Below are 26080 nucleotides of genomic sequence, written 5' to 3' on the forward strand. Positions count from 1 at the left end.
GCAGAGTGCTAGATGTGCCATGAGATGATAAATCTTCAGCTCTGGAACATAAAATATTATCTTTTTTCTTGGTTTCTTGGTTATGTGCTCAATGGGTCAAAATATGGGGAAGAACCAGATGACTTAAAAAAAAACCTAGGAGCCATTTTATTTTGGGGAAGAGTTTAATCATTATATCAATAACTTTTCTATCAGCAGAGCAGTGATGCTTTGAATGAAAGCCCAAAGCTGCAGAGACCCAGACAGTCTGACAAAATGAACGGTGCCTCATTTACCTGAAAACCATGAGGAAAAAAGGCAAGGCAAGGAAAACTTCCAACACTCTACAGTGCCATCAGGTAGGACAAGTATTATTATTCTTCTTAGCAATAGTGATTGTGGAGTATTGGGAGGGGGAGTAGGCGTTAAGGCTTTCGAATTAAAAGGAATATCATTTGTATGTTCAAGTCACTGTAATGATAATGCAGAAGGGAAAGAATTGAAAAGTGTAAAGGAATAAAAGAAACCTTGTAGGTCTGAGGAAGTTGAGGCCTGAGAAATTAGAACTCCAGCTATGGAAGTGTCCTTAGAACCTAGCATGTCTGGCCTTTGTGGTGATTTGGGGGAAGTCTATTGGAGATTGCAGAAAAAATAAAGTCCGTACTTTGCTAGCAAAGATGGAAGTCCCAGTATGAATGTCAGAACTCGAATAGGACAGAGAAGCAGATTAGATATAGGAGAACACGACCTTCAGGGAAATATCAAATCTAGAATCCTGGAATCGAGGAGGCCTTAGAACCTCAATATTAGTGTTAGGAAGGACTTTGGAGCAGCGAAAATGGGAAAAATGAAAAAGATGAGCATAGAAACTGTTAGAAGCAAGTGGGATTCTAGCACACAGATCAGACCTGGAAGTAGCCATGGAGAAACCTTTAGGAGAAAGGATATCATAAGAAAGAAAATGCTTATAACCCAGAAGATCAGAATTCGGGGTGTCCTAAAAAGTATCAGATGGGATAGCTGGAAGTGATTTGGGAATGTAAATCATAATGAAGGCTCTGGAAGGGGCCTTGGATTGGAAATGGCATAAATGATGAGGATTTATTTTCATATATATTTTTTGGTGAAACAAACTATTGGCTGATTCTTGGTTTTTTTTTAATATTTTTATTTTTAATTTGAATATTTTCCCCTAGTTATATGTTTCATGTTCTTTCCCTCTTCCCCAAACCCTCCTAACCCCCCTTAGCCGATGCACAATTCCACTGGGTTTTACATGTATCATTGATCAAGGCCTAATTCCATGTTATTGATAGTTGGACTAGTTATCGTTTAGTGTCTCCATCCCCAATAATATCCCCATCAGCCCATGTGTTCAAGCAATTGTTTTTCTTCTGTGTTTCTCCTCCCCCAGTTCTTCCTCCGAATGTGGCTGATTTTCTTTCTCATAAGTCCCTCAGCCTTGCTCTGGATCCTTGCATGGCTGCTAGTAGAGAAGTCTGTTGTATTCGATTGTACCACCGTTTATCATTGACTGATTCTTGCTAAAATAAAAAGGTAGGGGAGTAGTGACCCTTAGGAAATGGGAGGAATATGCAGACTAGAAGAGGGGCACCAGGTGGACTCCCCCCACTGCCTTGGACTTCACAAATAGCCCTCCTGGGGTCAGTTACGTGTGGGCTTTGGCAGCAGGCCACATTCATTCCTAGCATAGTTTCTGTTCTTTTCATTGGTCTTCCATGTTGGTGTTTACTGAGGCCTCTGGCGCTGCCTGACATGGAGACTGGATACCAGGAAGAGGGTGGGAAAGCCCTTCTGGGAGCAGCAAGCAAGCCCCATGATGTCTGGGGACAGTTTAAATGTCGAACTGGAAAAAAAAACACAGAACTGTTAAATAGTCAGAAAAACCACGTTTTCATTAAGGAGAAGGGGTGAGTGTTTAATTAGTCTCCAGACTCTGGCTGCTCTAACCACTGATCCCTTGGAGTGCCACTGTGCTAGCTAAATGGAAACACAAAAGAACAAGAGAATTTGGGGGACCTGTGTACCTTTTGGGGATACCTTCCAGGGGCAGGGAAAGGTGACTGATTGGCATGACCATGGCTACAAAGAAATGAGCATGTTCCAACTACACTGACAGGATACCATTGGCATGGACTACTTACAATGGATAATAAAGGGTAGTCCTTGCCCAGGTGTGGGTCTTCTTGGGAAAAGATCTCTGGTACAATGGGAGAAACTACTAGACCAGTGCTGGGCAAACTTTTTAAAAGAGGGGGCCAAAGGAAAGGAAATGCTCATCTGTCAGTCTGTTTCTAAGGCAACTCTTTGGAAGTTTCATTGTATTGTATTCTACTCATTATATTTGTCAGATTAGGAATAATGTCCCAGCAGGATAGAACATTTCAGGGAGCCACATCTGGCCTCTCGGGCAGTAGTTTGCCCATCGCTGGACTAGGGAAAAAGGGTGCTTAGCATTGGATGAAAATCTGTTAACTCCACCTAGCCAGGTCCATTAATTATCTTAAGGTCTATTATTCAGTCTGAAGATGCTAGTCTGAGACTCCCTTCAGGGTGGATTCTCACAGGAACAAGGACAAGCTTTGGGGTCACCATCTTTCAAGCTCTTAGATCCTATGGAGAGCCACAGCTGTGCGTGGAACAGGCCTTAGGGCTGATTTCATTTTGAAGGTGAGAGCCCCAAGATAGGACACTAGGCCAGGCCTTCTCCCTCCCACCTTGATAGTGTTGGGCCTAAAATATTTCCAGCCTGTTCAATAAGCTGCTTCCTGAGTCTCCTGGGAAAGCTCCTTTCTAGCCTTGTTCAGTCTCCTAAAATATTTCCCAGCACATAACTGCTTCCTTATATCCCCCCTATGATAAGCCTAAAATGTTTCCTAGCACTAACTGTCTTCCTTATCTCCCTTTTGATGGATAGTTACCAGATGCTTCCTAGCCCCTGACCCTGAAACCCCCTTAATGGATGGTTACCAGATGCTTCCTAACATCCCCCCTTGATGACCAGACCCCCTTCTCCAGAAACTCTATAAAAACCCTTGGCTAGGAACACCAAGGGGTCGGTCAGGCAAGTCTCTCTCTCTCTTTCTCTGCCTACTGACCCTAACTTCCTTGTTAGTCAATAAAGGAGCCTCTTCTTGCATATTGCATTGTCAGTGTGATTCCTCCAGCCACGACCGAATCTGGGCAGGACCTTAAAATCTGGGTCCAACAAAAGTTGGTGGGATATAGTCACGCCAACCCCACATTTCATTACTAAGTTGGCCCAGACTCCAATTCCAGTATCTGGATGTCTCAACCCTAGTTTGAGCTTAAGCTTCCCCTTTCTTTAGAGGGCATGGAGAAGCTGGTGCTGCTCCCCAAGTCCTAACCACCCCCTTCCTTACTCCCCAGGGCCCAGGGCTGGCACTGAATTCACTTTAATCACAGGTTCCATCCCCTTCCCTTAAGCAGGACTGGGTTCCAGGGGCCACACATAGGCCCCAGGCTCACTGCATTCCCTTTGCTTGAAAAGGCTTAAACAAGAAAGTCTAATTGAAAGGGGCATCTCTCTTGCCTCAGCAGCTGCCCTGGCCTGCCCAGCACCGGATCACGGGCTTAACTGAAAGAGGTTGAAGTGGGTTACCTCAAAAGGTGAGTCCAGACACCCAGAAGTTCAAATTAGTGGAACCAATATTTATTGATTAATCTATTGATTAATAAATGTACCTAACTGGCCAGGCCAACTTTCCTGATGAGAGCTGCCCTGAAGTGAAGTTACAGGCAGCTTGTGTAGGGTTACAAACGAGCACGAGGTGAAAATGTGACATGAGCTCCGACGAAGTCATGGCTCTAAAGTTTACAATAAGTGAAATGTGGCCTTACTGACTGGAGCAGAATGACCAGAGCAATCAGCCTTAGTGGACACAAGCCAGATGCACCCTAAAGCAGAGAGGACGGACATTCCTTTGTGCATCTTATCCTCCACCTGATTTCTCCGTCCTCGAGGGGCCATCCTCTGGTTGCACTGACCGTCTGTTGTTGCAGGCTGGGGAGGTACATTCCTTAAGCCTGCTTTCTATAAGGGAAAGTGTGCTTTATTGTTGACTACTTTTACCAATGGATCAAGGACTTCTTTTTACTCGATTTCAAGGTGAGAGCAAAAGATTTAATTTTGTGTGACCTTCCATAGCCTAGAGTGGCTCTCTCCCTTTGCCTCAAGGTTTACCACTACCACTTGTCACCCACCAGCCAGCCTACTGCCCTGTTGGGCCACGCCATGGGGATGCCAGACAGCCTGATCTGACCCAGCTCTGCACCTGGGTGCTTCCGTGAAGTCCCCTCTCATTCCTGGCTCATCCCTCGCACTCCCTCCCTACCACCAGGAGACACTTGAGCCATTTTTAAAATTGTAGCTTCCCCTGTCTTCGAGGTAGGCCTTAAGGTCTGGGGCAAAGCCTAGGAATATTCCTAGGAAGTCAGACCTCTGGGAGTGGAGCTCCCAGAGGGGCAAAATGATTTGCTTGGGGTCATACTGGTAGAACTGAAACTGGAACCCAGGACTCAATTTCAAGGGGATCAAAGCTGGGCTCCTACACCCTACAACAGTGATGGGCAAACTACGGCCTGCAGGCCAGATATGGCCCCCTGAAATGTTCTATCAGGTGTTATGATAAAAAATGATGATGGTCAAGATCAAAAGGGAGAATAGTATTTTAATAAAAGCCATGCTGATAGAGATAAACTGACCACACGCCTGTAAGAAACTTATTCCAACCTCACCTCAGCCATTTACCTTTACCTCTCTCTGCCAGCTCAGGTAGCTAAAGACTCTGGTAGCTCAAGAGGCAGGTAGCTAAAGAGGAAGTTCAAAGTCACTTCCCCCCTATTTAAAACAGTCCCTCACCTTGAATATGTCATCCAAAACAGGAAACCCATTAGGGATCACGGGAAATGTAGTTCCAAGTATCCCAAGTGATTTTAAAAGACACATAAGCCACTGGACATTCTTCCTGATCTGACGAATACAATGAGTAGGAGACAATACAATGAAACTTCCAAAGAGGTGCCCTAGAAACAGACTGACAGAGGAGCATTTCCTTTCCTTTGGCCCCTTCTCTCAAAAATTGGCCCATCACTGGCTAGAAGATAGTTGAGGGCAATGGCAGTGGGGCCTTTCAGGCTGCTGGGGAGAAATGAAAAGAGGAAGAAGAAAGGAAATCCCAGCAACTTCCCCTCTCCCCATTCCTTATGCTTTTGTGGGGAAAGGGGAGGAAGAAGAAGCAGACCAGCGGGGAGGGGAGATGAGTTACCCACACGTGACAATAAGTAACAAATCAAGAACAAGGGACTGCCCTTTGAGCAGTCCAAATCAGTGCAGAGGCTGCCATTTGTCCACTTGAATTAGAGGTAGATCATAGGAAATGATGAAAGACACTTTCTCTTCAAGTATGTTGGTATCTCCCTCTTACATTCCCCTCTCTCTCCTGGGGAAGGTACCCTGGAACAGCTTTGCACACTCCTTGGGTGGTAGAGGCCTGCCCTTGCCTGATGCTGGGAAGGAAGACTGCTTTTCCTTCCCCAGCCCCGACTTGTGAGGATGCTCAAAGCTGGAGCTCCCCCAACCCCAGCTTCCTTTGTTTTTAATATAAATAGTGTGTACAGATAGATGGAACTTGAAATAAACAGGAATGAAATATGGGAAAAAAAACTAAACTAAAAAGGCAGCTTTTAAATATGAGGCACTCGTTGACCCTGAGTTCATTTATATTGCCCAGTAGTTTGACCCCAGAGGGCTGACTATTTTTTGCCTAGCCAAACCCCATCTCCCTGCCCAAATCATGAAAGCCTAACCCTGTCCCCGGCCCCCCAACACAATACACACCCTATATTTCTTTCTTTGAGAAAGATTGCTATTGATATTGGTGATAAAAGCAGAGTATTTGGGGACAAAAGCCCCAAGATAGTACCTAGCAAGGTGTCCCAAATCCGTATATTGGCCATCATCTCAATCATCCAATGAGTCTAACCTAGACAAAATGACTTTAAGAATCATAGCATGAGGTGGCATTAGAACTCAGAATTTCGTGTCTCTGAAGGCCCTTCTGACGCCGTTTAGCTGGGCTTCCAAGGACTCTGTCTATGGGAACGGCAGAGATGGCTGAGAGCTTAAAATACAAAATACTTCCTAGCTGAGGGGTTCAATCTTCCCCCTGAATGAACAAATGAAGAATGGAGAGTGGGGCCAGGATTTTAGCTCAGGGAGGGCAGTTAGAACCTATAATGTCTGAGATCCAAGGAAATCCTGAATCTCAAATCCATTGCTGGAATGTCAGCATTGAGAGGGACTAGACTTGAGTAAGTAGGAGATCTTCTGAGGCTGAGAATGGAAACTGGTAGAAGCAGGGAATGCGAACCTTTGAAAACAGCCATGGCAAAGCGAAAGAGAAGAGAGAATTTAGAAGAAGGGATATCTATGTGAACTGGAAAGACCTCCAGGAATTGATGCGGAGCGAAAGGAGCAGAGCCAGAAGAACATTGTACACAGAGACTGATACACTGTGGTACAATCGAACATAACGGACTTCTCTACTAGCAGCAATGCAAGGATCCAGAGCAAGGCTGAGGGACTTATGAGAAAGAAAACTAGCCACATTCAGAGGAAGAACTGTGGGAGGAGAAACACAGAAGAAAAACAACTGCTTGAACACATGGGCTGATGGGGATATTATTGGGGATGGAGACACTAAACAATTACCCTAGTGCAATTATCAATAATATGGAATTAGGGGGGCAGCTGGGTGGCTCAGTGGATTGAGAGTTGGGCCTAGAGACGAGAGGTCCTGGGTTCAAATCCGGCCTCAGACACTTTCCAGCTGTGTGACCCTGGGCAAGTCACTTGACCCCCATGGCCCACCCTTACCACTCTTCCACCTAGGAGCGAATACACAGAAGTTAAGGGTTTAAAATTAATTAATTAATTAATTAATTAAAATATGGAATTAGATCTTGATCAAGGATACATGTAAAACCCAGTGGAATTGTGCGTCAGCTAAGTGGGGTTAGGGGGGTTTGGGGGAGAGGGAAAGAACATGAAACATGTCACTAGGGGGAAATATTCAAAATTAAAATTAAAAAAAGAAGAAGGGATATCTGAGCAAAGAGGCCCATACAACGGAAAAGGTCAGATCTCGGCATGTCCCCCAAAATGACCATATTTGATAGCTAGGAGGGTTCAGAGAATGGAATTCGGCTTCTTTGGAAGGGGCCTCAGAATGGAAAATCTCATGAATTGCAAAGATTGTTTTTCACTTATTCTTGGTGAGGCCAAATAGTGACCAATTCTAGACAATTTAAAAAACAACAAGAATGTAAATGTTTATGTGAGATCATTTATTAATTCCAGTTTAATTCATATTATTTGTGGATGATGCTTAAAACAAAAACAAACATGTGACATCTTCAACCACTGTCAAAAGGGTTTGGTAAGACTACTGCCTAATTTTCAGCCAAAAAACTCCACTAAAACCTGAACACTGAGAAAAATATTCCTTGTGGATCCTTCTTTGTAAAAACCACTGTCAATGACAATGAATGTAGATTATTTGGGGGCAAAAAAGCAAGGTGTTACTTAGGAATTAAAAGAACGATGGTTTATATTTCAAAATAAGTGTATCAGAGAGACTCTGATGTTCCTTGTTATGATCATCGAATCAATAACAAAATAACAAAATAAACTTTATATATCATAGTGGCTTTAGAACCAAAAATGTCACGTCTTGGAAGGTCCTTAGAAATCAAACATCTGGGCTTCTAGGTACCTTTCAAGGTGGAAAGTTGGAAGTAGGTGAGAGTTTAAAACACAGAATTTCCTAGCTAGAAGGTAAATCGTGCTTTTCAACATATCAATGTGGGGTAGAACATGAAGCATGAATATTAAAACAGAGAGGTGTTCTTAGAACCTAGAACAACTAAGCTTCAATTACATTTCTAATCCAGGGTAGGTTGATACTATAGAAACTGGAATGTCTTCGTTGGGACAGAGTTAAACAAAGAGTGTAGGAGATAGGGACTGAGAATGGCAATTTTCAGACACAGTGGGAATTTAACCCACATAATGTCAGAACTAGAGTAGCCATGGAGAAGAACTTGAGAAAGTACAGAGTTTTTAGAAGAAGAGATATCCGAGCAAGGAAAGCTCTTAGAACACAATAGGTTAGACCTAATGTGTCCTAAAAATATTCATATGCCATTCCTGAGAGGGCTTGGAGAACCTAGATCCATGTTGGCAAACCTATGGCATGCATGCCAGATGGGGCTGCTCCCTTCCCCCTCTCTGCCTCTCCTGAGGACATTACTATCATCACTGGCCCCTCTGCCCAGCAGTGCAATGGGAGCACTTCTACCCTCCCCTGACTGGAGTAAGGTTCAGGGCTCACATGCTGTGTGAGGGTTGCGGCTTGGGCACTCAGTCTCTAAAAGGTTCAACATCACTGATAGATCATCTACTTGGAAGGATCCTTAGAATGGAAAATAAAATAAATGTGAAAGATTTATTTTCATTTCTCATCTTAGTAATCAAAATATTGACAAGTTCTAGGTATTTTATAAAACAAGAATAAAGTTGATTTTTCTCTCACTTATTTGAATTTAATTTACATTATATAGTGGTAATACTTTTAAAAAGCTTCACATTCCCAAACACATGGCCCAAAGGATTTGGTGAAAGTATTATCTGTTTTTTTTAATTAGCTCAGATAATCCACCTATAACACAAAACTTTTCCAGGCAATTAAATGCAGTTCCTTCTATGGCAGAGACTCTATGCTCATTACTACTAATGATAAACAATATAAAGACTTTTTAGCAAAATTAAGTTGTTCTTTATAGAGTATTTAAATGGGTAAACTTATACTTCAGAAACATCATATTGGCAAGGAACACGAGCACTGTAATAATGCCCAAATAAATCCAGAATTGAAAAATAGAAGACCTTCAAGATTTGTGTCGGGGGGTAGAATTAAAAGAAAATATGTCAGGGCTAGCAGGGTCCTCAGAACACTGAATGCTATGTGATACTTCAGATACCTTTCAATGCTGGAGGAGGTGGAAAGTTCAGAATTTCTAGCTAGGAGGAAATACTTGTCTGTCGCAATTTGGAAAGGAAAGTGAAACTGGAGTATCATGTCTGGGAGAGTACTTAGAATCTAGAATGTCTGAGTTCAAAAGAAATTTTAAATCCAGAATCCTGAGCTGGATGAAACTTTAGAAGTTGGAATGTCAGAGTTAGGAGGGTCTAGAACAAAGAGAATAGAAGATAATCTTTTTTTTCCAAAAAAAGTATTTAATTAATTTAGAATATTTTTCCATGGTTACATGATTCATGTTCTTTCCCTCCCCTCCTTCCTCCTCTCTACCGGAGCCAATGAGCAATTCCACTGGGTTTTACATGTATCATCAATATCAACAGATCAAGACCTATTTCCATATTATTAATGTTTGCAAAAGAGTGATAATTTAAAGTCAACATCCTCAATCATATCCCCATGGAACCATGTGATCAATCATATGTTTTTCTTCTGCTTTTCTACTTGAATGGGAGATATTCTAAGGGCAAAAATGGAAATTATCAAAAGGATGAGCTTTTATGATACAGAATAACAGGACTTGGAATAGCCCTGGAGACCAGAATGAGAGAGTAAATAAGGCATTTAGACGTATTGTAAGAGGGGAAATTATATATATATTATATATATATTTAAGGTGTGCTCGCCAGGAATCAATCAGATTTAGATTGATTCCATAATTAAAAATAGACCCAAGTCAGGATGGCTTTTATGGAAGTTTATTTACAATTAGGAAGGTTGAAGGTAGGGAAAGAGAGAGAAAAAAGAGGCAAAGGCAGATGAGAGTTAAAAGATTACTTAAACTAGGCTACTAGACACAAGGCCTTAGCAATTAGAGAGGCAAAGAAGCCTCCTTGAGGTAGAGACTCTAGAAATGCCAAGGTAGGAGAAAGGAAGTCAGCCTAACTTACCCACGTGATAATTCAGAAGGGAAGTCACCTGCGGTCTCACCCGAGATCCTTCAGCACCAAGTTCAAAGTGCGAACTGCCCAACAGGAAGTTACCAACATACTTGAAGGACAGCAGCTTTCTTCACTTCCTGGAGGTCCACCTCTAATTCAAGCGGACAAATGGCAGCCTCTACACTGATTTGGACTGCCCAAAGGGCAGTCCCTTGTTCTTGATTTGTTACTTATTGTCACATATGGGTAACTCATCTCCCCTCCCCACTAAGGGAGGTGGGGATGACATTATCTCTGCTGGTGAGAGTTTTAACTATGAATGGGTTTGAGCTAATTCCATTTACACAGTATGGTTATAAGATGAGGTGATCTCTTAGAACACAAATGGGGAGAAAAACTGGAGTGTCCTAAATATAGGTGATACTCAGCAGGAACCTTAAAATAGAAAAGGTCATAAATTGCAAGAATTTCTTTCAATACATATTTTTATTGGGCCCAAGTACCAGCCATTTCTAAATAAATTTTGGGAAAAAACTCAAGAAGGTAGATTTTTATTGTCTGAGATTAATAATTTATTCCAATTTCATACACCTTGGGTAACTGTTTAGAAATAAATATCAGGGGCAGGTAGGTGGCTCAGTGGATTGAGAGCCAGGCCTAGAGACCTGGATTCAAATATGACCTCATGCAGTTGTGTGACCCTGGGCAAGTCACTTAATCCCCACTGACACTAGTCACTTACCACTCTTCTGCCTTGGAACTGTTGTGGGGGGCTTGAGGTGAACCCCTGGGTTCAGTAAGGGTACCTTTTGTAAGAATGCAAGACTCTGAAACTTAGCTTAAAAATAAAAAGAGAAATTTATTAATTTAGAAGGTAATGTTGAATCTGGCCAGGAGGACAGCATAGATAGAAAGCTGTCCCCCAGATGACATCAATTATATGGTCTTTATACTCTTTACAACAGTGAAGACATGACCCTGTGCCACTGTGAAGACGTGACTCTAGAGTGGTATGCATTGAGGCACAGGGGAAGAAGGTTTGCCTAAAGACATGGGGGGTGACCCTCATATTTTAGAGGACAGATGGATGTCTGAGATACAACTTGATGGTATCGAGGAGGTGTATCTCACTCTGTCCATCTCAAATGTAAATGACAATCCAAGGAGGATAATTCTTTCATGGTCTTATAGGAGTTATCAGATGTTTTGGGTTAGGAGTCACAAGAATAGAAGGGAGCAAAGGAATTTTCCTGCTTTGCCTGAAACACTCCTATATTTTGGTGGTACAATGCCCATGCCACTAGGACTTCTCATCTCTAAGATTGACTCTCAAACCACTGAGCCACCCAGCTGCCCCACAGGATGAGAGAAGTTTGGAGAGGACTTAGAACAAGGGTCATTAGAGCGAGGAGAGCCTTTAGAACACAGAATGTCAGAAGTCAGAGAGGCCTTAAAGGCAGAGAACGTCAGAGCTGGTGTAAAGATGGGATTAACTCTCCCCTGCCCATTTTTAGATTTAATCACCAGAAGTGTATCCTTAAGTGGGGGAGGTCTGTGACCCATGTGTGCAAAAGTGGGTGATGAATCAGAATTGACTGACTGCCCCCTGGGTAGTCCTAAGCAAAGCTTTAGCTGTAACTGGTCCACATAAAAGTTGAAGGAAGGCACAGGAAGTGACAAAAGGAATGATCTTTAAAAAGTGGCAAGACCGGAGGTCTTTCACCTCAACTTGACCCTGGGGGAGCTCTGGCTGAGAACCTTGGACTGCTTTTCTACTTTCCCTTAGAACTACCACATGGGTGAGTGAAAAAGACTGACTTCTTTCCTGGCTTGTTCTGGAGGTTCTAGCCTCCAGAGAGGCCCCTCTTCTTGGAGGAGGCCTCCTGGCTAAAACCCTTGTTTAATTTGCCTCTGGGCCCCTTTGTTGAGGCCTCTTAAGACCTGACTGGTTAGGACCAGGCCAGAGTAAATATCTACTCTCTCTGAATTTCTTTCACTCTTTCTCCTTTTGTAAATAAACTACCATAAAAATTAATTTGGAATTGAGTCATAATTCCTGGCAACCACACTCTTATAAATTTTGTCTAAGCCTTTAATATTTTACCCCTTACATTTTGGCCCTTACACTGGGTGTTCCATGAGATGATAAATCTTCAGCTCTGGATCATAAAATATTATCCCTGGGAAGGATGTTTGTTGGTTATGTGCTCAGTGAGCCAAAGAATGGAGAGAACCAGATAATTAAAAAAAAAAACAAGGAGCCATTATGTTTTGGGGAAGAGTTTAATGAGTATATCAATAAATTTTCTGCCAGCAGAGCAGTGATGCTTTGAATGAAATCCAAGGCTTTAAACCACCCAATCTTACAAGGTATCAGGAAGGTGCTTCATTTACCTGACAACAATAAGGATAAAATAAAGAAGGAAAAGAAAATCTTGTAACACCTCATAGTCCCTTCATCAGGTAACTCAAGTATTGATATTCTTCTTAATAATGATGATTATGGAGTATTTTTAGAAAAAATGGTGTTAAGTCATTGGAATTAATAAGTCAAAGGAACATGATTTGAGCTTTGTAGTCATTGTAATAATAATGAACTGAAAAGAATAGAATTGAAAATGTTATTTCTAGGTTTTCAGGTAGGCCTATGATTCTCAAATTGTCTCTCCTGGACCTGTTTTCCAAGTCATTTGTCTTCTCAATGAGATATTTCATGTTTCCTTTTAATTTAAGCTACCTGGGGGAAGACTTTGAAACAATGGGAGAAACTACTAGGACAAAAGAGTACTTAACCTCTGCTTAGGTCTACCTTTAAGTCTATTGTTCTGTATGAAATGGACTAGTCTAGGACTTCCCTCAGGGTGAGTTCTCAGGAGACAAGATCAGACTTGGGGCCTCCAGATTTCAAGTTGACACACCTCCCTTGTGGGCAAAGGCTGAACCCCATTGACTGCACCAAAAAGGACAAAAGGGTGTTGCCTAAGAGAGATGGACCCTGTTACTAAGGATGGAAAACATGGGGCATATGTATAGACAATGGCATTTTGGAGGCATTCGCCAAATGCTGGGCACATTGATGGGGCCAGAAGGCAGGCAATCTGCCTCTAGTAAAATTTTAACAAACAAAACACTACCCCATTTCCCCTAAAGTCTTTCAGTCTTCAGAATTCATTGGGTTCTGATGTAGGTTTCAGTGTCCTCTCTTTTGCAGACCTTTCATTTGTGTAGACAGTTTCATTGCTTCAAGAGAAAACATGAGAAATCTATAAACATATTCTCCTATAGGAATTGATTGACTCCCAGTACATTTGCTTGCTATTACACATAGAATTAAAATATGCAGCTAATCTTGGTCTGCTTTGAAATCTCATCAGTCTTTTAATTATTACTTGATACTGGTGCTTAGGACAACATTAAAAGTAAACTCATTGGCTAGTTTTTAACAACCTCTTATTATTTCTAGTAAAAATATTTATGCCAATTACAAATATACCCAAACTATATATTTGATCAGAAAAAGATTTGCCATACTCTACCAAAGTAATCATGTAGAAAAAGCAATATTAAAAATAGATACAAATTAAATTATAGAAATATGAAAGCAAAAATAAAATCCACATCACAAGTTCATTAAGGCTTGTAAATCTGAAAATGATCCTCCTCACTGTTTGTGGAAAAAAATAAAAGTATCATCTAATATTGAGTAAAATTCTAATTAAGTATCCTATTATAAACCCCCCAAACCATATTAAAAATGCTTGCATGACAATTTTAGCTATATAACAATTTTAAAAATTAAATTTAAAAAGTCTCAAAATTAAAATACTTCTAATTTTCCATAATTTCAACATTCTAACACCCCGCTTGTGGAGGCTGAGATGCTGAGGATGTAAAAACCTGTTTTTGTTCACTTTAAACTACTTATTTAACAACTCTAACCATGCTGAAATGGCTTAGACATTATTCCTATTAACTATTATTTAAATCCCTTTAACTCTTGTATACATACAGGAATGAAATACCATGAAAGAAATAATGTTGCAACTGAATCACAGCCAAAGAAAAAAGTCTGTATATAAAAATTATTGTGGAAATAATTCTCTTGTGGCAGTATCATGGACTACCCTAAATTAACCATGTTCTTGCCTTACTAAATTAATTTTTTGGGGACTCAATTTTCAATTTCCTGAGTATCTATTCATTGGCAATAAGGGCTATTTACCATTGATCTTAGGCCTAGTCTACATGTGATTTCATTAGTATTCCTAGGCACAAAAGGCTCCCTTCTTATCTCATTGTTTCCTGCCTTGAAGTTCAAAAATGTATAAACTTTACTGGCACCAGAGAAGCAATTTGACATTTTATCTGAATCCTGTTTATTAAAGATGTTGCTTAGAATTGACTATCTGTATGTACTGGTCCTCACTTTTTGACACTGATATCTGCTAGGTGTTTCCTATTTACTAAATTTTCCCTAATAATACCTCTGTTTAAAGCCTCAGGAAAAAGGAATTTCTTTATCTGTCTGTTCAATTCCTTTATTTTAGGATTTGCTAAAGCTTCCTATAGTATATGATTAGAGAAAACTTGCATTGTATCACTAACCAATTTTCTCCATAGCATTCTTTCCAGTAACCTTCCCATACAATTTAACCTTAAATGGCAATTCTCTCCAATCATATTCAAGATAAAGAATAACCTGTCTCCTGTTGTTAACAATTATTTCCATAAAATTATCAGGCTCCATTCCTCTTTAATAAATTCTTCTGATATCACCTTGAGAAAATTACATTCTGAGTGGGGCCAAGATGGAGGAGTAACTAGAAGGGCAGCACCATTTCACCATGAAAATCTTTTCCAAAAAAGAGTAAAATGTCACCACAAAATGAATACAGGAGTGAAGGAATCAACAAAGAGACAGAGTGAAACAACCCTCAAAAGAGCAGAAACCCAAAAAGTAGTCAGAGACCATCTGGGGAACTGGGATGAGAGGGGGGAAAAGCTAGCAGGAGGAATAGCAGCAGGTGAAGAGCAAGCCAACAGCAAGCCACACCCCACACCCCCACACAATTGTTCTCACAGGTTCCAAGCTTAAGCCCTACCTATCAGGCAGACTCTAAGATCCTGCCTGGGCAAGTAGTGGTCCAAGCCAACTCACATCCCTTGAAAATTCAAACCTGTGGAGAAGTCTGGAGTCCCAGCCCAGGGCAATCTGGGCTGAAGGGGGCTGATCCATGTGGGCCCAGAACAAATCCAGGAATCCCAATCTGGGCTTGGGATGAGGACATAATCCATGTTTTGGAGGTGAGGACACAGTTCTCAGGGGGAGCCTCCCTGGGCTCTTTTTGCCCAAAACTAAGGGTAGAGCTCTAGGACAGGACAATCAAGGGTGTGCCTGATTGAATCAAGAACACCTTGAGACCAAAAACTTGAGCCTAAGGCTGGGGCCTAGAATTTGATCAGCCCCTGACCTGATCAAGTTCAGATTGAGATCAAAATCTTACACCCAGGGGCAGCTGGGTAGCTCAGTGCATTGAAAGTCAGGCCTAGAAACAGGAGGTCCTAGGTTCAAAGCAGGCCTCAGACACTTCCCAGCTGTGTGACCCTGGGCAAGTGACTTGACACCCATTGCCCACCCTTGCCACTCTTCCACCTATGAGCCAATGCACAGAGGTTAAGGGTTTAAAAACAAAACAAAACAAAACAAAACCTTACACCCAAGCCTGAAGAAAATCTCTGAGCTATCACAATCTCAAGGGTCAATTGAATCAACATAGGTAGGGGACTATCAGAGCTCTTAGCCCCCAGACCATCTGGTAAACTAGTAACAACCCAGAAAATAAGCCAAAAATAGCACCAAGGAAGGACTGAAGTTTAAGAGGGTACCCCAACTTCCCAGAAAACAGAGCATACCTATAATTAGAAAGGAAAAATTAAAAAAACAACAACAAAAAGCACCTAATTTTAAAGACTTTTTATGAAGACAAAGAGCAAGGTGCAGACACAAAAGGGGACAGCAAAAGCAAAGGAAACACATGCAAAGTACAAAAGAAAAATATGGATCAGACACAGAGTCTAGAAGAGCTGAAAAAGGATTTCAAAATCAAATTAAGAGAGGTAGAGGAAAAATTGGGAAGAGAAATGAAAGTGATGCAAGGAGAAAGGAAAGTACTGCAAGAAGAAATGAAAATGTTGCAAGAATAAATGGGCCAATTGAAAAAGGAGAAACAAAAACTGAAAGAGGAAAACCAGGCCTTAAAAATCAGAATTGACCATCTAGAAACTAATGATTTCATAAGAAGTCAAGAAACAATAAAGCAGAATCAAAGGAATGAGAAAAACAGAGGAAAACATGAAATATCTTATTGAAAAAACAACTGACCTAGAAAACAGATATAGGAGAAACAATTTGAGAATTATTGAATTCTACCTGAAAGCCATTATGATGAAAAAACCTTGGATATCATATTACAAGAAATTATCAAAGATAACTGCCCAGAGATCCTTGAACAAGAAAATAAAATTGAAATTGAAAGAATTCGCAGATCACCTCCAGAAAGAAATCCTCAATTGACAACTTCCAGGAATGTAATGGCTAAATTCAAGAGCCACCAAGCCAAAAAAGAAATACTTCAAGCAGACAGAAAGAAACCATTTAAATACCATGGAGCTACGATCAGGATGACTCAGGACCTAGTGGCATCTACGTGACAGGTTCATAAGGCATGGAATATTATATTCAGGAAGGCAAAAGATTTGGGTTTACAACTCAGAGTCACCTATCCAGAAAAACTGAGTATATTCTTTTAGGGGAAAAATGATCATTTAGTAAGATAGAAGATTTCCAATATTCCTGAGGATTAAGCTAGACCTAAACAAAAAATTTGAAGGCCAAATACGAGACAGAAGAGAAACCCAGAAAGGTAAATAAGAAAGAGAAAATTTAAGGGACTCATTAAGGTAAAATGTTCATATGTCTATGTGGAAAGAAGATCTCTGTAATTCTCAAAAATTACTCTTAGTAGTAGAAAAGATAGAAGGAAATTACTCAGAAAGAGGGTGGAGAAGTAAGCTGGTTATGATAATATGAGGTATAAGGTGATATAGGATGATATGCCATATATGTAAATATGATGATTTGGAATGATATGTATGTATCATATGATATGTATGCATATGAATGACATTTAAAAAATCAATCAAGAGCTGAAAAAGAGGGCTGCATTGAGAGAAAAGGGAAGGGAGAGAGAAAATGGGGTAAATTATATCATATAAAGAGGAGAGAAAAGTCAATATAGAGAGGGGAGGATAAGGGTAGTGTTAGGCAATGCTTAAACTTTGCTCTCATTGTAACTGGCTTAGAGAGGGGAAAATGAGTGTACTCAGTGGAATATAAAATTCTATCACTCTACAGAGAAGAAGGAGAACAAGACAAGGGAAGGGGGTAATTGAAGGGAAGGGGACTTGGAGGGATAACATAAAGCAAAATATTGGTGAGGAAGAACAGAGTGAAAGGGAATAGAGCAGAATCTAAAGGGGATAATATTATAGAGGGCAATACATAGTTAATAATCATAATGCTAAATGTGAATTGGATGAATTCACCCATTAAATGGAAGCGGATAGCAGAATGGATTAAAAACCAGAATCCTATTATATGTTATTTACAAGAAATACATTTAAGGCAGATTCAAGGTAAAAGGCTGGAGCAGGATTTATTATGCATCATCTAAAGTAAAAAAGCAGGAGTAGCAATCATGAAACCAGACAAAACCAAAGTAGAAACTGATCTGATTAAAAGAGATAAGGAAGGAAATTACATTTTGCTAAAAGGTACTATAAACAATAAAGCAATATCAAAACTAAACATTTATGTACCAAATGGCATGGCATCTAGATTTCTAAAGGAAAAATTGAAGGAACTCAAGGAGGAAATATATAATAACCATATGATATATAATAACTACCAAAAAACTTTTTTATAGAATTAGAAAAAATTTTAACAAAGTTCATCTGGAAGAACAAAAGATCAAGGATATCAAGGGAAATAATGAAAAAAATGTGAAGGATGGGGGCCTAGCAGTACCAGATCTTAAACTGTACTATAAAGCAGTGGTCATCAAAGCAATATGATACTGGCTAAGAGACAGAAGTGTGGATCAATGGAATAGACTAGGGGTAAATGGCCTCAGTAAGCTAGTGTTCAATAAACCCAAAGACCCCAGCTTTTGGGATAAGAACTCACTATTTGATAAAAACTGCTGGGAAAAACTAGAAAACAGTATGGGAAAAATTAGGTTTAGATCAACATCTTACACCCTATACCAAGATAAATTCAAAATGGGTCAGTGATTTAACTATCAAGAGTGAAATCATAAATAAATTAGGTGAACACAGAATAGTATACCTGTCAAATCTGTGGGAAAGGAAGGAATTTAAGACCAAGCAAGAGATAGGGAATATTGCAAAATGTAAAATGAATGAGTTTGATTATATCAAATTAAAAAAGTTTTGTACAAACAAAGCCAATGCAACTAAAATTAGAAGGAAAGCAATGAACTGGGAGAACATTTTATAACAAATCTCTCTGACAAAGGTTTAATTTCCCAAATATATAAGGAACTAAGTCAAATCTACAAAAAAAATCAAAACATTCCCCAATCGACAACTGGTCAAGGGACATGAATAGACCATTTTCATAAAGAAAAGTTTTAAAGGACATGAATTATTTTTCAACACTGGTGTATCCATTGTGCTCTTGTATATTGAAAATAATTCAATCAACAAGAAAGGAGAAAAAACTACTAAAAAAACTTAATAAGTGGATACAGATTTAGAACCAACAGTATCACAACTGGAAAGGTCATAATAGCCTTAGAGAGCAAAGAAAGGTATTTCTTTATATCTAAAAAGGTCATGTCCAAGAAGTTTGGCTGTATGGAATGCCATTTTTGGAAGGGATTAGGACAGAGAGATTCAGTGGATGAGAAGGGAAATTGTCAAAAGAAGTGGCATTTTATCACCCAGAATATCAACCTTGGGAGTAGTCATGGAGAACAATATAAGAAATTTGGGGGAGGACACTTAGAAGAATGGATCTTACAGCAAAAAGCTCTTAGAACACAAAGGTTAGATCTTAGAATTGTCTTAAAAAATCACCATAATGGAAAGCTGGAAGGGTTTTGAAAACATAAATAATCTAATTTTTGAAAGGTTCCTATTGAAAAAAATTTTTTTAAGGAGGGCAGCTGTGTGACAGTGGATTGAGAGCCAGGTCTAGAGATGGAAAGTCCTGGTTTCAAATCTGACCTTGGACACTTCTAGCTGTGTGACCCTGGGCAAGTCACTCAACCTCTATTGCCTACATCCATGTTGACAAATCTATGGCACATATGCTGGAGGGGGATGTTCCCTTCTATCTCTTCACATGCACCTGAGGATATTTTTCATATCACCCACCCTTCTGCCCAGCAGTCCAAGGAGAGCACTTCCTCCCTCTCCTATCTGGGGTAAGGGGGCGCTCACATGTGGCATGAGGGTTGCAGTTTGGGTATTCAATCTCTAAAACAGTGGTTCCCAGACTTTTTTGGCCTACTTCCCCCTTTCCAGAAAAAAATATTATTTAGACCCCTGGAAACTAATTTTTTAAAAATTTTAATAGCAATGAATAGGAAAGATAAATGCACCTGTGGCCATCACCACCCCTCTGGATCGCTGCAGCACCCACCACGGGGTGGTAGCGCCCACTTTGGGAATCACTGCTCTAAAAGGTTAGCCATCACTGGCCTAGACCTTACTGCTCTTCTGCCTTCAAACTAATATCCAGTATTGATTCTAAGATGGAAGGTGCGGATTTAAAAAAATACATAAAATTTAAAAAAATTAATGCTTTCTTAGAATGTAACCTAACTAGCAAAGCTTTGTTTTAATATTCCTTCTTAGACAAAATATTGCCCAGTTCTAGATAATTTTTAAAAAACATGAAAGTAGACTAGTTTAATCTAGATTTGCCAAGTTTTGATGCTTGAAGAAAAAAATCTTATATCCTCAAACATAGAACCAAAAGGGTATGAGGAAAGTATTATTTATTTTTTGGCATCAAAATAGGGTCATGCACCAACAAAAATTTCTTCATTGATAGACTGCTCTTCATATTGCTAATAATCATAATGAATATAGTGTATATTTGGAAAATTGGGTTACATACATTGTTTTTAAAGGGATACTGACTGTGCTTTGAAATCATTAAATTATTAAAGCACATTTTATTGGTATAAGAAATGGGGAGAGGGAATGAGAGGCCTTTGAAAATTGAATGACTAGGTGTCCTCAAGCTTTTCAAGGATATTTGTTGAAAGTGTCCTAGAGCTTAGAACCCAGACTTTCCTAGCTATGAGTTAAGTCCTGACACTGAGTATCCAGATTTTGAAGGGAAAGCTTAGAGAAAGCATCAGATGGGGGATCACTCATGAAACAGAAGATCTGTGAGCTGGAAGGAAATTTCAAAATCAGGACCATGAGCTGAATGAGTCAATAAAAACTGTGAGGTCCAAATTGTGAGGGACCAGAACAGAGAGAGGGGGCGATGGAAAATTTCAGAAGCAGGATTTGATTAAACAAGAGTGTTAGCCTTGGCGGTTGCCATGGAAATGAAAATGAGAGTTAGCAGATGAGAAGAAAGAGATGTGCCTCCCTGGACCATAAAAGATCAGACGGTGCCATGTAATCAAAACCATTATATGTTGTGAAGTGGAGGGATTGAAAGAACATAAATGATGTGCTCAGGAAAGAGCCTTAGATGGAAAATCTCACAAATGGCCAGGATTTAGTCATATGTGTGTGTGTCTGTGTGTCTGTGTGTATGTATGTATGTATATATATACATATATACATATATATATATTTATTTATTTATACTTAATGAGTCCAAATAGTAGTCATTTTAAACTAAATTTAAATGTAAAAAGAAAGTAGATTTTTCATGTGAAATCATTCATTTCTTCCAGTATAAGCCATCAATGATGGGCATAAGAAAACCAGCAAAGCAAAAAAACATTAAAAATAAAAACCTTATTGCCAAAAGGCTTCTGTGAGATTGCTGTTGTTTGGTATTTTCAGACTCTTCATTACCTAATTGGTGGTATGGTGGTTGTTTTGGCAAAGATATGAGAGTGGTTTACTATTTCCTTCTCTAGCTCATTTTACAGGTGAGGAAATGGAGGCAAACAAGCTTAAGCAAATTGCTGAGAGAACCAGAGCTAATAAGTGGCTGAGTTCAGATTTGAATTCAAATCTTTCTGACTCCAGGCCTTAGACTCTGCTCTATCCACTAAACACTTAATTGGTGAGATTACTGTGAATTTTTTGGCTACCATACCCCTCCCCCCCAAAAAAAACCCTCAAAACACCACCTGTACACCAATGTCGTTCCATGTCGTTCCTTCTTTAATAAAGACTGCTTTTGCTCTTCCTGTAAATGAAAAGGGATATGGAGAAATTTTGGACAAAAACCAAGGGGTTAAGTACAGAGATCATAAAAGGGAGAAGACTTCTGTTTCAAAATCAGCCTATGTGTGACCCTGGGGAAGTCACTTGGCCCCCATTGCCTACCCTTACCAGTCTTCCACCAAGGAGCCAATACACAGAAGTTAAGGGTTAAAAATAAAAAATAAAAAATAAATCAGCCTATGGTTCAAATCCATTCTAGGCTGAAAAGAATCCAATGAACAACAAAGGAAAAGAATGACTTTTTACATTCCAGCATGATGTGGCTTTCTCACCAAAATGGTTTTTTTTGTGCTTTTTGAAAGAACATTTATTAAATTCTGTGTGGCTATGACAAAGAAAGTAAATGGATTATGAATATCTTTAAGATTTCCCCTACAATGATAATTAAGTATGTGTTTTACTGGGAAATTCTCTTAAAAATGTTTCTGACCCTTCAAATTTGTATCATAGTATATGAGGTACCAGTAAGGTTGATATCACCAAAGATGCCAAGCTTGATGATCTCACTGAAATTTTTCTTTCAATGATTGTATTACACCAAGTGGGCATCGTTGACAGCAACCTTAAAATGATCAGTCTCAACAGTAACTTGAGTTTTGAATGGTTTACCATCTCAAACTGGAACACAGTGTGTCTTTTCTCCTTTCCCCGGTTATTATCAGATTTTGAATTGCAAAAAATGATTTGTCCATTGTCCTCATTGAAGGGAGGATTGAAGTGGAAGGCCACACCATTCCTTTTCTTGAAATCTAAGACAAGTCTGCTCAAGAAGCTCCAAGGGCTCCCTATTGCTCTTAGGATAAGATGCTAATTCTTCTGTTTAGCTTTTAAGTCCTTCTAATCTGGTTTCTTAGATGCCCACCTATCTTAGATGGTCTTTAGAACCCTACAGTTCTTCGCTTCCTGGTCTCATTTCATGGGGGAGTATTGCAAGTAGGTGAGAAATTGAGGCCCAGAATGTCCTAACTAGGAATTAAGTGCTGCCTCTGAAGGTCCCAACATGGAGTAGAAAGTGAAGCCAAGATAGCAGTGTGTAAGGGCATCAAGGAAATTGAGGGAAATTTTGAATCCAGAATTCTGAGGTGGATTTAGCTATAAAACCCCAGATATCCCTGTTGGAAGAGACAAGATCAGGGAGAGGGGAAGATGCTCAGAGTCTGAGAATGGAGCTTGTCAGTAATAAAAGGGCTTTAGCACTTAGCATATTGTCTCAATGGCCAAGAAAAGGAAGGAGTTAGGAGAGTAATGAGAGAAGAAGGGATATAAGAGCCCAAAGTGCCAAAGATCAGATCTGAGAATGTCCTGAAAATCCCCAGGTGGTATTGCTAGGCCCATGTTGGTGAACCCATGGCACATGCACTAGAGGGGGCTGCTTCCGTCCCCCCTCTCCACATGCACCTGAGGACATTTCTCACATCACCCGCCTCTCTGCCCAGCAGCCCAATGGGAACGCTTTCTCCCTCCCTTATCTGGGGTGAGGGGGTAGCTCACATGCAGCATGAGGATGCAGTTTAGACACTTGGTCTCTAAAAGGTTTGCCATCATTGTGCTAGAGAACAGAAATCTCTGAGAATATAAATGACAGGATTTGAGATGAGCCTTAGAATTGAAAATTTCATAAATGGCAAGGATAAATTCTCATATATATCCTTGGTTGGCTTAAATAGTGGCTTGTACATCATGTAAAAAACCAGAAAAAAAAGATTTTTCCTCTTTTCCAATTCAACTCACAATATGCATTGGTGATGCAAAAAAAAAAAAATCTCACATCCTTAACCTAACTGACTTATGGGTATAATGAAAATATCTATTTTTTGGCCACCAAAAAAAGCAATAAAATTCCTAAAAATCTATACCTGAAAACCAATTCAATCCATAGAAATTCCTTCATTAATAATAATATAATTTCATTCCTTCATTAATAATAATAGCTATTGAGAGTAGTATTAGTGATAATGAATATTGTGAGTATTGTTAGCCATTAAAACATAATGCTGGGTAAAAAGGACTTATAAGAGGCTAAGTCTTACGTTTGGTCACCAGTACAATGGTTAGATAAGTGGATTGTGTTTTTTTTAACTTTATAGAACTTTGGAGGGTTTTTATTGTGTTAGATATGAGAATGCCATATCTGGAAAGGTCCTTAGAACAATGGATGGATGTCTGCTCTTTCCAGTACCATTCAAGGGGAAAGTTGGTGATGTACTCGGGGTTACAATAGAGAATTTCTCAGCATGACAGAAAGTCGCATTCTAAAGGAAACAATTTGGATATAGAATATGGAGCCAGAATTCTTGATCAGGTAGTTGATTTCCAACTGAGCATAGATGAGCTGGATGGAAATTAACCTCTAGAAGCCTCAACTGGATAAGTTTGGGAAGGACGAGAAAAGAGGGAGGGGAGATGTTCAGAGGCTGATTGAGGAAATTACCTAAAGAAATGGAATTTTATAAACAAAAAAGTGCTAGGAGACCATTTATAGAAGGGGATGTCCTATCCGGGGGAGAATTCCCAAAGGGTCAGGATCGGAGTGTCCTTCAAATTTCCATATCCATAGCTCTGAGGGCAGCTATGGATTGCATGTTTCAATGCAAAATGTCATCAGATTCAAGGTTTCATGAAAATATATTCTTAGTGGGCAAAAATATTGGCCAGTTTCAGTAAAGAAGGAAAGCAGGAGAATTTAGAATTTTTATATGAGATCAGGTGTTTATTTCATTTTTATTTGTTACACCATAATGATGCCTTTTAAAAACAACTCACAAGGGGGGCAGCTGGGTAGCTCAGTGGATTGAGAGTCAGGCCTAGAGACGGGAGGTCCTGGGTTCCAATCTGGCCTCAGACACTTCCCAGCTGTGTGACCCTGGGCAAGTCACTTGACCCCCATTGCCCACCCTTACCACTCTTCCACCTAGGAGCCAATACACAGAAGTTATGGGTTAAAACAAACAAACAAATAAATAAATAAAAACAACTCACAAACTTCTTTATACTGTCAAAAATTTGGTGAAAGCACTGATTATTCTTTGTCCGGCTCAAAATCTCCAGACAGTAGAGTATACCATCACCAGGAAACAAATGGAATTCCATCAAGATCCTTCCTTGGTAAACACTGCTAGTGATATGATTATTTCTGAAAAGCAGTATAGAGTATTTGGGGCATAAAAAACATCCAAGGTGTTACTTGCCAAGGCTTCACAAGAAACAGAAGTAATGTTTCCAGATAATGGTATCTGTGAGTAATTAAGTACATTGTAAGAAAATCCTTTGGAACAACTAGGTAGCTCAGTGGATAGGCCTAGAGATGGGAAGCCCTGGTTTCAAATCTAGCCTCAGGCACTTCCTAGTTGTATGACTGGGCAAGTCACTTAAGCCCAGTTGCCTTGCCCTCACCACTCTTACTTGGAACCAATGCTCAGTGTTGAGTCCAAGACAAAAGGTAAGGGCGTAAAAAGAAAAGAAAATGCACAGAAATATCAGTTGAAAATCCACATGAACGGTCATAGGGTAGTATTTCTTTAGAACCAACAATGTTATGAGTGTTTGGGCTATCTCATCCCATTCAAGGGCTAAATAGGGAGGGGGCTGAGGATATATAGAATTTCCTAGCTAGACATAAGCACCACCTCCAAATGTCTCACTTTTGTATATCAGAGCAAAGCAAAACCTGACAACACAAAATGTCAGACCTTTGAATGTGCTGCAAACTAGCCTCTTTGTGAGCTGAGTTCTCTGAGAATATGGACCCTGAGCTCTGGGAGGGACCTTAGAATGGAAAAATCTCAGAAGTGGCAGGCCTTCTTTTCCTCTCTATGCTATGAGAGCCAACATATTGGCCAGAACAAGGAGGAAGATTTTCGCCCAAGAGATCAGTCCTTGATTCGATGCTAATTGCTCTTCTGCAGTGGTGATACTTTGTGCCAATCTCCCAACCTCCACTACACAGCTAGAAAAGTCCAGGGAAAGTCCCGTGGATTTTGAGGCAAGCCAAACCAGTGGGCTAACTGAAAACCCTGGTACACCAAAGCCAGTGTAATTCCCTGAAGGCCCTTCTTTGATCAAAGTGCTCCTGCTATTTCTAAGAATGAAAATGAAGGCAGAGCATGTTTGGGCCCAAAGAGCAACTTATTCCAAAGACTTAGAAGAGACTCGAGTTCATTTTGGAATTGTGTTTATATGTGCCTCGCACTAATTATCCAATAAGAAAAGTTTAAAAGCATCCTTCTAGATCCCAAAGGATTTGGCCTTAGAATGCCGAAGATCAGTTCTTGGTAGCCCCATGGGACACTAAATGTCCAGGCTTCCCCATCCCATTCCAGGTTATGTGTTAGAGATGTCTGAAAGCTTAGAATACAGAATGTCTTAGCTAGGTTTTGCCTGTGAATGTGTAGATTTTGAGGGGAAAATTTAGAGAAAACATTACATGGGAGATCACTGATGGCATAGAGTGTATGAGGGGGAAGGAAATTTGGAATTCAGGAGCATGAGGTGGATGAGGATGTAGAAGTGCAGGACCAGAACAGAGGGGAGGGGGAGGATGGATAGAGTCTGGTGATGGAAAATTTCAGA

General features: G+C 40.0%; 1 long non-coding RNA gene across 1 annotated transcript in view; it reads left to right on the top strand.

Annotated features, from left to right (window-relative positions):
• Positions 1 to 210: 210 nt before the first annotated feature.
• LOC123253403 overlaps positions 211 to 26080 on the top strand; it is a 37651-nt gene continuing 11781 nt past the window's right edge. Inside the window, exons 1-2 of the long non-coding RNA XR_006506608.1 lie at positions 211 to 338; positions 12321 to 12466. This is a non-coding gene — a long non-coding RNA (uncharacterized LOC123253403). The remainder of the gene's footprint in view (positions 339 to 12320; positions 12467 to 26080) is intronic.

Source organism: Gracilinanus agilis, chromosome X (assembly GCF_016433145.1).
Source record: "Gracilinanus agilis isolate LMUSP501 chromosome X, AgileGrace, whole genome shotgun sequence".
NCBI classification, from domain to species: Eukaryota; Metazoa; Chordata; class Mammalia; order Didelphimorphia; family Didelphidae; genus Gracilinanus; species Gracilinanus agilis.